This window comes from Trichechus manatus, unplaced genomic scaffold (genome assembly GCF_000243295.1).
Source record: "Trichechus manatus latirostris isolate Lorelei unplaced genomic scaffold, TriManLat1.0 scaffold00025, whole genome shotgun sequence".
NCBI classification, from domain to species: Eukaryota; Metazoa; Chordata; class Mammalia; order Sirenia; family Trichechidae; genus Trichechus; species Trichechus manatus.
Window position 1 is genome coordinate 6,882,985 of NW_004443961.1, and position 16,689 is coordinate 6,899,673.

The 16,689-nt window shown below is 42.2% G+C and overlaps 1 long non-coding RNA gene across 1 annotated transcript; it reads left to right on the plus strand.

The window, feature by feature from the left end:
* The first annotated feature begins 1,878 nt into the window (after window positions 1–1,878).
* On the plus strand, window positions 1,879–6,882 carry LOC111820059 (uncharacterized). Its single transcript, XR_002823586.1, has 3 exons — window positions 1,879–1,999; window positions 6,633–6,715; window positions 6,807–6,882. It is a non-coding gene; the product is annotated as an uncharacterized LOC111820059 (long non-coding RNA).
* Window positions 6,883–16,689: the final 9,807 nt, after the last annotated feature.

Genomic DNA, 16,689 nt, shown 5'->3' on the forward strand with positions numbered 1-16,689 from the left:
GTTCAAACCCACCAGCCTCTCCTTAGGCGAAAGATGTGGCAATCTGCTTCTGTAAAGATTATAGCCTTGGAAACCCTATAGGCAGTTCCACTCTGTCCTACAGGGTCACTATGAGTTGGAATCAATTCAACAGCAACAAGTTTGGTTTTGGTCATACTCTAAACTTTTTTGTTTTTTCTAAAATGAATGTGAAGATGGAAATGACACAGTCATAATTTCAGGAAATTTAGACATTTCCTGGAGACAGGGGTGGTAAATAGGAACGAAATGTCTATCCTTTGAGCTCCCCAAGTGAATAGCTAAGCATTTTAAGTATGGGCCAATACAACTTAATGATATGTTATCATTACCTAGCGAGGGTGTTGGTAGAAACTTAGTTCCCATGTATTCTCAGCCCTACTTGGGAACTGGAACTCACTGATCCCAGAGAGAAAAACTTCTTTCTGTGGGAAACTCTATATTCAGGGTCCTGGACCTCCCTCTGTTTTTCTTTCATTCTCATTACTGAGTGCACATGTTGGTAAAGTCTAATTAGAAAGCCCAAAGTGTTTTTCTTGTAGAGTTTTGCTAGTCTGGCTTGCAAAGCTTTGGATAAACACCCACTGTCTTAGTTATCTAGTTCTGCTATAATAGAGATACCACAAGTGGACGGTTTTAGCAAACAGAAATTTATTCTCTCACAGTTTAGGAGGCTAGAAGTCCAAAATCAGGGTGCCAGCTCTAGGGGAAGGCTTTCTCTCTCTGTCAGCTCTGGGAGGAAGGTCCTTATCTCCTTTCAACAATGGTAGGCCTGGTGTTCCTTGAAGATCTCCATGTGTCTTGGTATTAATCTTCCCCTGGGTCTAGGAGGTTCTCAGTTCAGGGACCCTGGTCCAAAGGACATTCTTCGCTTCTGGCTCTTCTTTCTTGGTGGTAGTGAGATTCCTCTCTCCCTGCTCTTCACCCTCCTTTTATCTCTTGTAAGATAAAAGGTGATGCAGGCTACACCTCAGGGAAACTCACCTTATGTTGGGATCAGGGCTGTGGCCTGAGTAAGGGTGTTGCATCCTACCCTAATCCTTATTAACACGACCTAATCCTGCCTCATTAATGTAACAGCCAGCTCACTCCCAAATGGGACCATAATCATAGATATAGAGGTTAGAATTTACAACATATCACAAAATAGAAGATAATCAGATCACAAAATGGAGGACAACCACACAATACTGGGAATCATGGCCCAGCCAATTTGGGACATATTTTTTGGGGACACAATTCAATCCATGACACCCACCATGGGGCTGGCATTGACCTGGGATTTTCACAACATTATTTGGGTTATTTTCATAGACGGCATCTCTAAAAGGACTAAAATACATGATCTCTGGGTCATTTTTCCCAATAACCCAGACAGGTTACAGTTTAATGGTGGGATTTTGATACTTTACCTCTTTGAGTCTAATGTTCTTCATTTGTTCAGTGGAGAAATGGTTCTTATCTCATAAGGGATTAAACTAGATAGCATGACATCTGACACATGGGAGGTTTTCAGTAAATGCTATTTTTCATGTTTATTATTATTTTTCTCTTTACAGCATTTTGGCATTAATAGATGTTTAAAATATAAACTTAGTGTTTACCTAAGTTTGAGGCATTTGAACAAAGCGGCACAGACTTTGTTCTACAGAATTTCCAAGAATCTTTGTGCTAATCTGCATTGTGTTCATCTTCTAGGGAAGTCTCTGGGTGGAGCAAATCGTTAATGCGCTTGACTGCTGACCAAAAGTTTGGAGGTTCGAGTCCACCCAGAGGCATCTCAGAAGGAAGGCCTGGAGATCTACTTCCAAAATAGCAGCTATTGAAAACTCCAGGAAACAGTTCTACTCTGACAGACATCACCATGAATTGGATTGACTTGAGGGCAACTGTTTTTTTTTGTTGTTGTTGTTTGTTTTTTTAACTAGTCACCTTCTAGAAGGAAGTACAGTATGCTGGGTTCCCCAAACTTAATTACCAGGTAAAATTTTACATACAATACTACCAGTGTTCTTCAGAACACAGTTTGGAAAGTGCTGTATCTTTACCCAGAATATTCTTTAAGAAGAGAGAAATGTCTCTGAACTCTCAAATTGAAGCTCCAAGTCTTCATGGAGATTCTCAGAAGTTTAGCAGCAATCCTAGGAGAAGATGCGGGTCCTATAGGAATAATGGATGAGTCAGAAGACTGTATTTTATGGTCAAAATAAGCTTCATTCTAGAGAAATGGGATTCATTTCACTGGGAAATATCTCTTACTACCACTTCCTGAAGAACTAATCCCTGGGTCAGGAATGTTTAACTGAACACCAAAATTGGGGTTTGCTCTTCTAGTGTACAGTGTTGTTATTGGGTTGGGCTGCTCAGCCAGGACTGCATTTTCCAGTGGATTGCCTCTGGGAGTGACTGTGTGGCTAGCTCTTACCCATGGAATGGGGACAGAAATGATGTGTGCCACTCTGGGCTGTTGTAGATTGAATTGAATTTGTCCCCCCAAAATATGTGTTGAAATCCTAACCCCTGTACCTTTAAACATGATCCTTTCTGGAAATAAGAGTTTTTCTTTTGTTCTGTTAATGAGGCCATACCAGTGTAGGATGGATCCTAAACCCAATCACTTCTGAGTTATAAAAAAATGAGTATAGACACAGAGATAGACACAAGGGGATGACAGATGCTACGGAACACTAAGGGACACCAAGAAACTAGGAGAGAGGATCACAAAAGGAAAAGACATGGTCAAGAGCCTGATTTGGACTTTAGCCTCCAGAACTGTGAGAAAATAAATTTCTGTTCTTTAAAGCTGCCCACTTGGGTATTTCTGTTGCCACAGCTCTAGGAAACTACGACATGGGCCAAAGTGTGAAAGCAACACATGTGCCTCCTCCAGGTTCTCTTTCTCGCTCCATTGGATGGATGAAGAAGATACTGTAGCCCTGGTTGGTGAAACCACAAGATGGAAGACCAGGGTCTCTGAACTACTACCTGGAGAAAAGCTGACTGCTGAGCAGTAAACCTACCCTGATCTGTTACAAACGTGAGAAATAAACCTCTGCTGTGATAAGACAGGTAGCCCTGGTGACGCAGTGGTTAAAAGCTCAACTGCTAACCAAAAGGTTGGCAGTTCGAATCCACAAGCCACTCCCTGGAAACCCTATAGGGCAGTTCTAGTCTGTTCTATAGGGTTGCTATGAGTCAGAATGGACTCAGCGGCAATGGGTTTGGTTTTGGTTTTGGTGATAAGACAGAGGAGTCCTGGTGATGTAGTGGTTAAGCGCTCTGCTACTAACCAAAAGGTTAGTGGTTCGAACACACCAGCTGCTCGGTGGGAGAAAGCTGTGGCAGTCTGCTTCTGGAAAGATTTACAGCTTTGGAAACCTTGTGGGGCAGTTCTACTCTGTCCTGTAGGGCCGCTATGAGTCAGAATTGGCTCGATGGCAATAAGTTTGGGATGTTTTTGGTTTTGGTGATAAGACACTGATGTTTTGGGATGGATTTGTTACAAAAGCAGGTGTTTCCTGACTAACGCGATCCCCTTCTCCTTTTCGTTTACCCAGAACAATTTTCTTTGTGCTAATAAGCATGTGCTGAGATTTTAGTCCTGCATGAGACAGGGGCTGGGGGAGCAGAAATGACAGAGGTTCCAGACATAATCTCTTTCCTGAGAGATTACAATGTGTCTGGAGAGACAGTGGCCCTACTTGGGACAATCAGGGCACATGTCAATAGAGGTCAGGACTTTCTGACTTCCTGTGACTTATGCCCCCGTCCTTGAGGTTGTGCTGCTCTCTAGAGAAGCCTCCTAGGAGATGTAGACAGTCTGTTTTGCTGTGCTGGGGACAGGGCAGATGATGCACAAGTAATGTGCGTGCCAAGTTTGTGATCCCCAGCAGCCTTAGCCTACCAGCCTCCCACCTGGTGCTGAAGAGTGTCCCATAACTGGTGGTCTCAATGTGGCTCTTAGTTTCAGCTGAATAATTCTGAATTGTGGGTGAGACAATTTCTTCTCTTCTTGGGATATCAACTAGTATATTGTCCTCTGCTCTTTAGGGTCATTCATGTATTCATTTATTCATTCAGCAAGTCTCTGAGCACTTAAACTGCGCTCAGCATCTGTTGTTGTTGTGTGTCATTGAGTCAATTCTGACTCATATTGACCCTACAGGACAGAGTAGAACTGCCCCATAGAGTTTGCTTGGCTGTAATCTTATGGAAGCAGATTGCCAGGTGTGTTAGGCTGGGTTCTCTAGAGAAGCAAAACCAGTAAAGCATATATATATATACATACATATATAGATTTAATCAAGGAAACAGCTCACACGACTGTAGAGGTTAGAACATCCCAAGTCCATGGATCAGGGTAGAGGCATCTCCCAAATTCATGTAGCCGCACAAGCTGGCAAACCCAAGGTCGGCAGGTTGGAGAGCAGGGCTCCTGCTCACAGACTGTGAAGGTTGACGAATTCCAAGACCAGCAAAAAAGACCACAAAGTTTCTCCTGATTCACGTAGATGCAGGGGCTGGCGAACCCAAGATCAGCATGTCGAGAAACAGGACTCTTGCTCACAGGCTGTGAAGATCAAAGAATTCCAAGGTCGACAGGTAAGCTGCTAGCTCAAGTCCCAAGAACCAGAGGTGAGACAAGAGGCAGCTGCTGGGTCTGGAACAAGTCAAAAACTTTGGCAAGGTGAGCAAGAAGAAGTAGCCGGCAGAGGGCGGAGAGAAGAAGGCTGAGAGGGCAATGAGTCACCATGGGCCCCGACCCCACTGGTACCGCTTAGCAGATCCCATCATGGGGGTGATTGCATATCAGATTTCAACAGAGAAGTGATCACAACATTATACAACTGCCAAAACACTGAGAATCACGGCCTAGCCAAATTGACCTACAGTCTTAACCATCACACCAGGTCTTTCTCCCTCGGAGCCACTGGGTGGGTTTGACCTACCAACGTTTTGGTTAGCAGCTGAGCACTTAACTGTTCACACCACCAGGGCCCCTGTGCTTGGTGTCTGGGATAGACTAAATGCCAACTTCGCTCTCACGGAGCTCACAGATTTGGGGAGAGACAGACATGCCCACAATTCAGCAATGTGATAAGGGCTGTACTAAAGATAGGAACAAATCTTCCCTATGGGGTCAGAGGGAGGGGTGATGAACTCAGCTAGAGGGAGTTGGGGAGGACTCCCATAGACAGTGTTGCTTAGGAGAGTCCAGAAGAAGTAGGAAATTTCAGGAAGAAAAGGCGATAGAAGTGTGCTCTGGGGTGCAAAGTATGTAAAGTCAAGGAGTGAAAAAGGGTAGAATGTTGGTGAAAGCCAAGTAGTTGAGCATGGACAATATTCAACAGTATTTATGGCCTCATCATGCTTGGTAAAGTAGAGGGTCGGCAAAAAGGAGGAAGACCCTCAATGAGATGGATTGACACAGTGGCTGCAATGATGGACTCAAGCATAATAATGATTGTGAGGCTGGTGCAGGACTGGGCAGTGTTTTGTTCTGTTGTACACAGGGTCACTGTAAGTCAAGACCGACTCAACGGCACCTAACAACAACAACAGCAGTGTCCTCAGCACATAGAACAGTGCCTGACACAGATGGCACTCAGTACATATTCGGGGAATGCATAAATGGCAGCCTTAGGAGCTTGGCTTTTATCCTATTGGAGACTAGCTGCCATCAGAGATATTTAAATAGAGGATTCATGGATGAAAAAAAAAGCAGAAGATGAATTTCCAAAAAGCATACCATTTGGTTATGACATAGTCCCTAGGTAAACTATAGCTGAAATATGGATTTTCATTATGGGCAAAAGAGATGAGGAGGTTATATTATTGTACCTTTGAAATCTTAACTATGACATTATTTGCTACTACCTTGCAATATTAGGAAAAAGAACGGACCCTAAGGTGAACACTGAAGAGCACAGAAAATAAGACTTGGTTGATGAGTTACTTATTGAGAACATGTGCAAATGGAAAATGGGATGTTGAAACATTCCTACATAAACTGAAGGTTGTTTATCCTATAGTACAATCAATCCCTATTAACCAAGTATAAATAAAGCCCTCAGAGACGCAGAGATGCCAGAGGGAACTTGAAATTTTGTTTGCGTTCTTATCCACAGACGATGCTAAGAAAAGAGTAGAGATGAAATCATTTGGAGGTTGCAGGCAAGGATGGAAAACTTATTGGGATTCAAAACAAAAGCATCGTTTTGAATTGGAAAGCCACTATGTATGTATGCAGGCTAATGCATTTTGCAATCAAGGAACTGAAAATGCCAGAATATCACTTTCTCTTCAGAGCTATGTTGAACTGAAACCAATATTTAATAGTATGGAAGATGATTGCTCTTTCCAAATGGCACCACCACCCACAATTACGTTGGCAGGAAGCGTAGGGTCCCACTGGAAGCAGTAAACATCACTTCCCACCAGGAAACCCTGGGGGAAAAGGTTTAGTACAATCAGGTCATGAAAAATACCCTGTGCCAACTATTTTAACTAGTGTGAAAATAGCCCAGTTAAGTGATGTTTAAAACTTTACATAGCAGCTTAGTTAAGAAATAATCTCATCTCTGTTTTCTTTCTTTTACGGGGTGTTTTGGCAGAACCTCTCCCGACCATAAACAAGCAGGGCTACAGGGGAGATTATTTGAGGGGCCATTGCCTGTGTTCTTCCCCTGGAGGAAAGGTATGAAACGAGCCCAGAATTCCTCATTTATAGTTCACTTTCCAGTCTGCTACAATCCCATCCAAGGTTCATCTTGTCTAATGCCCTCCAGGTTTGAAGGAGTCTCCCGGGACCGGTTCCAACATGATTCAAATCCCAAATGCCCAGGAGAGTCCAAGTGGAGGGAATTTTCCATAACAAGGTGAGCCATTACACTCACAATCCTGTCTCTATCAGTACGTCAAGAAAATATCCTTTTGGGTGCTGACCTGGTGTAGTGGACATATTCTGCTTGCCCTTTCAGATCCTCTTCCCACCTTATTTTCTACCCTGGGAGGCTGACAGGCATAGATTACATCAACCAGCTCCCTTGCCCTCAGCCTTGCAGGATCCCCTGTCAGCTCCTGTCAGGCGGCCTATCTATGCAGCTTGTTCTCTCCTGCTTCTAGTCAATGCTTTCTTCTCTCACCTCTTCAAGCATACTTGTGACAATGATACCCTATTATTACTATGTTTTCAGTACTGTACTCTCTTTGTGGTTTCCATATACCCTGCCCCTCATCTTCACATACAGTTCTTTTATTAATTTTCCTCAAGTTACGGCCAAGAATGCTCCTTAGAAGCAGGGATGGTGAGACTTCGTCTCACTTTGGACATTGTGGGGCAGTGAATTACTTAATATGACCCTTCTAGTCATGCATGGTCTTGTGACTCCCATAAAATGATTGGGTGGGGCTATGCAAATAAGGTGGTTGTGGCCCACCAAAGGGATTGGGCAGCTTGCTAATAATGCAAAGAAGGTACATGAAACCCTTGTGGGGGTGGCTAATACAAATAAGGTGCATGGAACCCTTGTAGGGGATTGGTTAGTTCATGGTCTTGCTGAGAGGGGCAGCCTTGAAATTGATAAAAAGCTTGCGATATAACCAGCTTCCCTGAGAGAGGTTTTAGAGGGAGACATGGAGAGAGAGAAGGAGTTATAACCCTGAGGATAATGAGAGATGGTGGCACAGCAGCAGCAAGAGCGATAGCAGTGCGAGACGGCCGTGGTGGGCTTGCAAACTCACGGAGCTAAGAGTTATAACACTTGCCCAAGAAGGCCATGGCAGGGCCTGACAGCAATGGGCAAGATAAAGCTGTCCTGATTGAAGAACTGTATCCTGAGTCGTTCCTGTTACTTCCAAGTTGATTCTGATCCTGAGTTGTATCCTATTACTCACCTAATAAACCACTTAACTGTAAGTACGGTTCGTGAGTTCTGTGAGATGTTGCAGTGAATTATGGATCCCAAAGAAGGGAGGGAGAGTACTGAGGGGAAGGGGAGTAGTTGATGTTAGAGATGATGGAGTGGTACAGCAGTTTGGAGAAGTTGGACATTTGGAACATCTTTAACATCTGCCTTATAGAAACCAGCTTTGTGCTGATCCTTATAAAAGAAATTATTCATTTAGACATGTTATCAGGAAGGACTGATCCTTGGAAAAGGACATTGTGGTTGGTAAAGTAGAGGGTCAGTGACAAAGAAGACCCTCAATGAGATGGAGTGACACGGTGGTGGCAACAATGGGCTCAAACATATCTACTATCGTGAGGATGGCGCAGGATCAGGCAATGTTTCCTTTTGTTGTACATAAGGTCACTTTAAGTTGGAGCCAACTTGATGACAGAACAAGTTATGCCAGTTTGAGTTCCATCCGTTTTCTACCAGTGTCCTAGTTAATGTCAGTTTCACTTACAGTTGACTCATCGCGTGCTACCTTGGGTAGTTGTGACTTGTGTTGATCTACCAACTTCTCCACATTGTATACTTTCCAGGGAAAAGCAATTGTCTTTGCCCCTTTAATCTCACGTAGCAACTAGCCTGGAGCCTTCTGCATTGTAGGTGCTCACTAAATATTGGTTCAGTGGATGACTACAATGCCTATTGACCATTTTGAGTCTCAAATTATGGGGGTAATCAAGAGTGCTATACCTCCAAAGAGCTTGGAAAAATTTTCAGGTAGTTTTAAAATTCCACCGTTCAGAATTATTAAGAAGGGAGAGCATGAAAACATATGTTGAAAGTGATTTTTTTCAAGCCATATATCAAAAAGTAGAGATGTGTTAGCAATTATCTTTAACTAAACTATCTCTACACAATCTTATCAAAAGGGAAAAGATTTTCTTATCCCTGGTCTTGAGCAGTTGATTGTAAGGAGAATGATTTTCTAAAATCAGGGTAATAGTGATTAATGCTGGTAGAGTTCCTAAAATGTTCCTGCAATGTATTAGACACTTTATATGCATTATCTCACTTAATTTAACAATAATGAAAGTTTATTGTAATTAGTCCCATTTGCCAAATAAAAAACAAAGGCTTAGAGAAGGTAGGTAAGACATCAAATACAGGTAGAGGAAAGTCTAGTTCATCAAGGAACTAATGCTTGGTCAGGAGGAAGGGGAATAGCCTTATTGGATAGGGAGGTGGGGAAGGGGAAGGGAGGGTGTTAAGGGTTTCTGGGAGTGGTGGAGGCATGTTTCCCATCTGTTAAGGATTGAACTGTGTACCCCCAAAATATGTGCTGTAAATCCTAACCGCTATACATGTGGATATAATCCCATGGGGGCGGAGGGATAGGGTTTTCTTTGTTATGTTAATGAAGCTATATCACTATGGGGTGTGTCTTAAGCCAATCAGTTTTGAGAGAGAGAGAGGGAAGGAGGGAGGGAGGGAGAGAGGGAGAAACAGAGAGAGAGGGAGAGAAAGAGATAAAAGGAGCAGCTTAGGCACAGAAGCAAGGAAGCACAGATGGGGGAAGATAGATGCTACACCACATGAAGATCGCCAAGGAACTGAGGAACAGAAGCTGAAAAGAGACAAAGACCTTCCCCCGGACCCGACAGAGAGAGAATCTTCCCCTAGAGCCAGAGCCCTGAATTCGGATTTTAGCCTCCTAACAAGTAGCCCTGGTGGTGCAGTGGTTAAAGCACTCGGCTGCTAATTGAAAATTCGGCGATTCAAAGCCACCAGCCACTCCGTGGGAGAAACATGAGACAGTCTGTTCCCGTAAAGATTACAGTCTCGAACACTGTATGGAGCAGTTCTGCTTTGTCCTATAGAGTCACTTTAAGTCGGAATTGACTTGACGCCAACGGGGTTGGGTTTTGGTTTAGATAGGTTTATACGGAAGCGTGTGCTCGTTAACAGAACGTCCCTGTCAAGTCTCCCAGCACACTCGCTCCCTGTCCATGAGAAATGCAGGTGTCCTCAAAGACTGTGAGGCTCGTTCTTCAGGCTTCCCTCAGCTACAACAACTGACCTTACCTACCTAATGTCTGATTCTTGCTAGAAGCCTCCTGTTTTCATGCCCTCTTACATGTTGTTTGCATATTAATGTTATATACATGTTGTTGTTAGGTGCCATCAAGTCGGTTCCGACTCATAGTGACCCTGTGTACCACAGAATGGAACACTGCCCAGTCCTGCGCCATCCTCACAGTCATTGATATGTTTGAGCCCATTGTTGCAGCCACTGTGTCAGTCCATCTCATCGAGGGTCTTCCTCTTTTTTTTTCCCTCTACTTTACCAAGCAGGATGTTACATGTATATTTTTTGTTGTATGCCGTTGAGTTGATTCTGACTCACAGCAACCCTATATGACAGTAGAACTACCCCACAGGGTTTCCTAGACTGTAATCTTTACAGGAGCAGATTGCCAGGTCTTTTCTCCTGTGGAACTGCTGGTGAGTTTGAACAGCCGACCTTTTGGTTAGCAGCTAAGCACTTAACCTTTGTGCCACGAGGGCTTCTCGTTATATGTGCACATGTATGTACACATATGTTGGCAAAGAATATTGACTATACTGTGGACTGTCAAAAGAATGAACAAATAAGTCTCAGGAGAAATACAATTAGAATGTTCCCTAGAAGAGAGGATGACTAGACTTCAACTCACTGACTTTGGACACGTCATCAGAAAACATCAATCCCTAGAAAAGAACACCATGCTTGGTAAAGCAGAGGACCAATGAAAACAAAGGAAGCCCTCAATGAGATGGACTGACACAGTAGCCACAGCAATGGCTTCATGTATACCAATGTTCGTGATGGTGACCCAGGACTCGGCAGCATTTCATTCTGTTATACATAAGGTTGCCATGAGTTGGAGCCAACTTGATGGCAACTAATAACAACAACGTAGTTATATACACACATAATCTCAGCTAACCTGAGCTTGACATGTCATTGTCTATCCTATTTGGCTCCCCCTTTTAGAGATTTAAATACATGTCAGATGTAATAATGCTGATTTGCAAAACAACATGGAGATTTCTGGCCTGCTTTGATTGGGACAATGGGACAGAATATTTGGAATTTTGACTTTATCTAAAAACCCGGGATGAAGTTTTGCTCTTCCTGTTGTACCAAACACTCGGCGTTATTTTGTCATCAGAAGAGAGGCTGTGCACTGTTTACTTTCCAGCTGGTATTCCTCCTCACCCTTTTTCCTTTGCTCACGTTGTTGTTGTTAGCTGCCATCCCTTGCCCATCCGAAGCTGATTATTTATGGTATTTTTTCTAGCAGTGATAAAATAGAGCCACGGCACAAAATGTCGTAGAGAATGTTGGAAAGGAATTAGAAGTAACCCTTAAGTATTGCATATTATCTATTCTTAGCAGCGCTGACTGAAGTTGGCCTTTGATAGGAGTGTGTGTGTGTGTGTGTGTGTGTGTGTGCGCATGCTCATTACTCCAAATGGACTATAAGTTCAATTTGCAAAGACTGATAACAAAATTATAACTGTCCAATAGAAATGATCTGAAATTCATGAAGCTAGATCAAAAGGCTCCCCCAGCTCCAAATGAGCAGTAACTGGAATGAATTACATTATGGAGCCTTCCCAACTGCAGCTTAAATCATTTAACACTTGTTTGGTATGGCACCTGCTGCTCACTTATTTTTAGGAGAGAAAATGTATAATCTTGAGCATAAGCGTCTGAAGGATTTTTATACCCAAGGAAAAGCCTAAATGTGCCAAAATTTTGGGAGCTGAATTTGCACAGGGGCAACTTAATTTGCTAGTCTTCTGTGGGGCGCAAAAGGCTGAGATCATAGGGAAGCACCTCCAAGCATCCTGACCCCCCTATGCCCTTCCTGTGGAGCCATGGTGGGAGACCATTGTGAAGGCTGCCTCAAGATTTTGATCACTTGAACTACAGTCTTCATTACCATGGGCAGAAGGGTAAGCTAAAGGAAAGAAACTGGAATTCCAAATATTTGCTTAGTTTTCAAAGGAGCTTCAATCCTCATGATCTTTCAGGGTGACCTTTACATTTCAGAAATGAGAAACTCTGACCTAATTTCTTTCTAAGCTCTCTAGTACCTTATGTAATGCTCCTCTGCCTTTACAAAAATAAGGGTTAGGGGAGAGTGCTGAAGCTGTATCTACATGTAAGAGGTTGAAAGGAAAACGAGGGCATGTATCTCTATCGTTCATCCTGGCTGTTATGAGAGAGCTTTTGTATACACCTGCACTGTCCAATATGGTAGCCAATGGCTGCATGTGGCTATTTAAATATAAAAAATTAAAATTAAACGTAACTAATTATTCGATTTGTCAGTCACACTGGACATCTATTTCACTAGCCACATGTGGTTAGTAGCTACTGTATTAGACATCACAGATATAGAATATTTGCATCATTACAGAAAATTCTTTTGGACAGCAGTGGATAGATGTTTCTTCTATAAGAAAGGACTTACTTTTAGTAGAAAAATATTTGGTCAAAGTACTTAAAGATTGCCCAATTAAAAAAATAATAATAAATTAAAAACCCATATAGTTGCATGATTCAATGTTTTCTAACGAAATGAATGTGTATTGAGGCTTTGTTTGAAGTTTATGGTGCTTCTCCTCTACATATCAAATAATTTTCCTATCGTTTCTATCACTTTTTACCAAGTGTTCTGCACTGTTTTACTTTCTAGCTGTACTCGTCCCCACCTTTTTTCCATTGCCCACGCTGATATATTGTTGTTGTCGGCTGCCATCACGTTCACCCCGACTCATGGGGACCCCATGCACAACAGAACCAAATGCTGCCTGGTCCTGGACCATTCTCATGATGATTGGTTTCAGATCAGACCATTGTCATCCGTAAGGGTTTTCACTGGCTGATTTTAGGAAGGAGATTGCTAGGCCTTTCTTCCTAGTCCATCTCAGTCTGGAAGTGCCACTGAAACCTGTTCGGCATCATAGTAACAAGCCCCTACTGACAGATGGCTGGTGGCTTTGCCCGAGGTGCGTTGGCTGGGAATCGGACCTGGGTCTCCAGAACGGAAGGCACAGATTCCACCAAAGAACCATCACTGCCCCCACATGTTGGTGTTACCTTTACATTAGAAAAGGCTTTCTTTCCTTTTCTTTCTCGAAGGCCTTTTTTATATTCCACTTGCTCTGTGAAGACTTCTCAGACCACTGCAGCTCATGTTAATCACTTTCTGTTCCAATCATTTGCCATTTGTTTTGTATTGCTCTTTGATTGTCGCATGTGCTCGTTTTCTTTCCTCACTTAGAATGTAAAGTCTTTGAGAGCAAGGATCCTGTCTTATATTTTGCTCATCAGAAGTGACCTTTGCCATCATCCTGAGCCTTATGAAATTCAAGAAATTTAACACTGATACCATTACCTAATCTATAGTTCATATTCCAATTTTGTCGATTGTCCCAATAATATATTTTTATAGCAATTTTGCTTTTCTTTTATAAGATCCAGTGTAGGATCATGAATTGTATCTAATTATCATGGCCTTTTAGTCTTCTTTAATTTGAGACACCACCACTCCTCTGTCAGTTTGTCAGACTGTGATGACTTGCGTATTGCTATGATACTAGAAGCTGTGCTACCAGTATTTCAAATACCAGCAGGGTCACCCATGGTAAACAGGTTATGGCAGAGCTTCTACACTAAGACAGAATATGAAGAAAGGTCTGACAATCTATTTCGAAAAATTAGCGAATGAAAACCCTACAGACCACAACAGAATATTGTCTGATATAGTGCTGGAAGAAGAGCCCCCGAGGTTGGAAGGCTCTCAAAACACACAGTGGCTGCAACAATGAATTTGCGCGTACCAATGACGTGAAGATTGCCCAGGACTGGTCAATGTTTCATTTTATTGTACGTGGGGTCACCATGAGTTGGAGCCAACTCAATGCTAACTAACAACAAATAACAATTTGGGGCAGTTCCTCAGTCTTTCATACCATTATTATTTTTTTAAAATACAGTACTTTGAAACATGTATTTTGAAAAATTACATGTTATTTAATGACATATTCCTGAATTTGGGTTTCTGTAATATTTCCTCATGATTTGAATCGGGTCATGCCCTGTTGGCAGGACAACTACATAAGTGAGGTTCTCTCTTCTCAGGATATTACATCTGCATTGACATCATAGCTGTTTGCCCTTAAGAGGTGATGTTAAATGTGATCATTTGCTTAAGGTATTGTCCAGTTCTCCACTATATAGTTACCATTTTCCCTTTTGTAGTTAATAAATAAATGTGGGAAATACTCTTATCATTCATCGAGCCCCGTCTCTCCACCCTTCCACCCTCAGAATTAGCATCTATTGATGATTCTTGCCTGGATCAAATTTTACTGTGATGGTTGCAAAATGGTGATTTTCTAAATTATTCTTTTTTTTTCTGTTTTTATAAATCAGCATTCTATTATAAGGAAGACTTTTTTATTTCTCTATGTATTTGCTTGTTTGCTTATGTGTGTGTATGTGTGTGTGTGTATATGTATGTATATCTATTACCCCAAATGTGTCAATTGGAGCCCTTCAAGCTGACTGCTGTGTCCCTGTGACATGCTTCCACTTTTTAAACAGTACTCCTTTACTTCTTAGCACAAAAATATGGTCCAGGCTCATCTTGTGGTTTTCTTGCCCCAGCCCTGGACACAATCATTTCTCCAAGGAGAAATTTTAGTAGGGAATGGTATTTCCCTACTAAATCTTAGAAATCAAGATCTGGATGCACATCTGCAAAGTGGGCAGGCCTTAGTAGGGGAGGGCTGTTTCTGCTCTGAGTGCCATCCACTGGGATTGCTTGACCAAGAGATGTCCTATCCCAAATCAAGGAATGTCTTTCCGTTTGTTCAAATCTACTTTTTCGTCCTTCAGGATTTTTTTTTAAAAGTATTTTTCTTCATATAGGTTTTATGTATTTCTTACTAAGTTTACTTTTAAGTATTAATCTTTTTTTCACTATTATAAATGGGATTGTCTTTTCCATTATGCATGCTGTTCGATTGTTATTTGTGCATATGAAGCCTATTTATTTTTGCTTGTTAATTGTGTATCCTACTATCTTGCTGATTTTTTGTTTATTTGTTTGTTTGAGTCAGTTTTATCATTTATTCTCTAAGAGTTTTTGGGTATACCATCACATCACATGCAAATAGAAGTAGTTTTACTTTTTTCCAATTCATATGTCTTCACCTGTTTTCTCTAGTTGTATTGACTAACACCCCCAACACATTGCTAAATGTAGTCAAGATGGTGGCCATCCTTGCCTTGCTACTAACCTTAGTCAGAATGTCTCTAGTGTTTTTTTTTTCATTAAATATAATACTAAAATGCTAGCTTTATGGCTGAGATATATACATTTTTTATCATGTTAAGGATGCATATATCCATTCCTATAATACATAAAAAAAGAAAAAAAATTGCCATTGAGTCAGTTCTGACCCATAGTGACCCTATAAGACAGAGATGAACTGCTTCATAGGATTTCCAACGAGTAGCTGGTGGATTCGAACTGCTGACTTTTTGGTTAGCAACCAATTAGGAATGGGATGTAGGTAGAACACTGGGGGAATAAATATACTGAATTAATTCTGCTCTCCCCTTTAACCTCTTGCTGGTGCTCCGTTTAGCTAAATCCAACAGAAAGCCAGAGGACAAGAGAGCCTGTTGTTGATGCAGTACATAGAGTAAGCTCTTGAAGCCAGACCAGGGTGGAGAAGTATAGAGAAGAGATTAGGGGTGTGTGGTAGATGAAGTTTTCCAAAAATGTCTGCAACAACATTTACTGTCCCACCTGTTCTTCCAGAGCACTGTCATGCCCCCGTCAAAAGGTGAGTCTATCCTTGAGTGGGCCTTTATAACTACCTCGACTAATAGGATAAGGCAGATATGAGGCTATGCGATTTTGAGGCTAAGTCATAAAACGTGATACAGCTTCCTCCTGGCTCTCTCTCTTTGCTCACTCACTCTGGGAACTCAGGCACCATGTTGTGAGGAAACCCAGAGCAGGGAGAGACCCACTTGAAACGGGGCTAAGTAACATTTATCAGTCATGTGAGTGTGCCATCTTGGAAGAGGATCCTTCAACCTTCAGCTGAGCCGCTCCAGTTTACACCACATGGTGCCGAGACAAGTGTTCTTACCAAACTCTGCCCACATTTCAGATTTGTGATCACAATAAATAACTGCTGCGATTTTAAGTCACTAACTTTTGGGGTAGTTACTCAGCAAAAGACAACCAGAACAAAGGGCAAGTGGAAGATACCAGATTACCTGGCTAATGTGAACTTATCCTTCAGTTCTCTGCTTACATACCTGATCCTAAGAGACAGTGTGCCTGACCCCCAGTCCTTCTTGTGTCTGAGATGTTTCCTTGCTTCTCTGATAGCACACTGCACTAACCTATCATGGCCCTCAACTTACCAAAAAAACCAAACCAAATGCATGGCCATCAAGTAGATTCTGACTCATAGTGGTCCTATAGGACAGAGCAGAACTGCCCCATAGGGTTTCCAAGGCTGTAATCTTTATGGGAGCAGATTGCCACATCTTTCTTCTGTGGAGTGACTGGTGAGTTCTAACTGCTGACCTTTTGATTAGCAGCCAGGCGCTTAACCACTGAACCACCAGGGCTCCTTGGCCCTCAATTTATTCTATTTCAATCACTGTTTACTTGTTTGTTTTACCGCACTA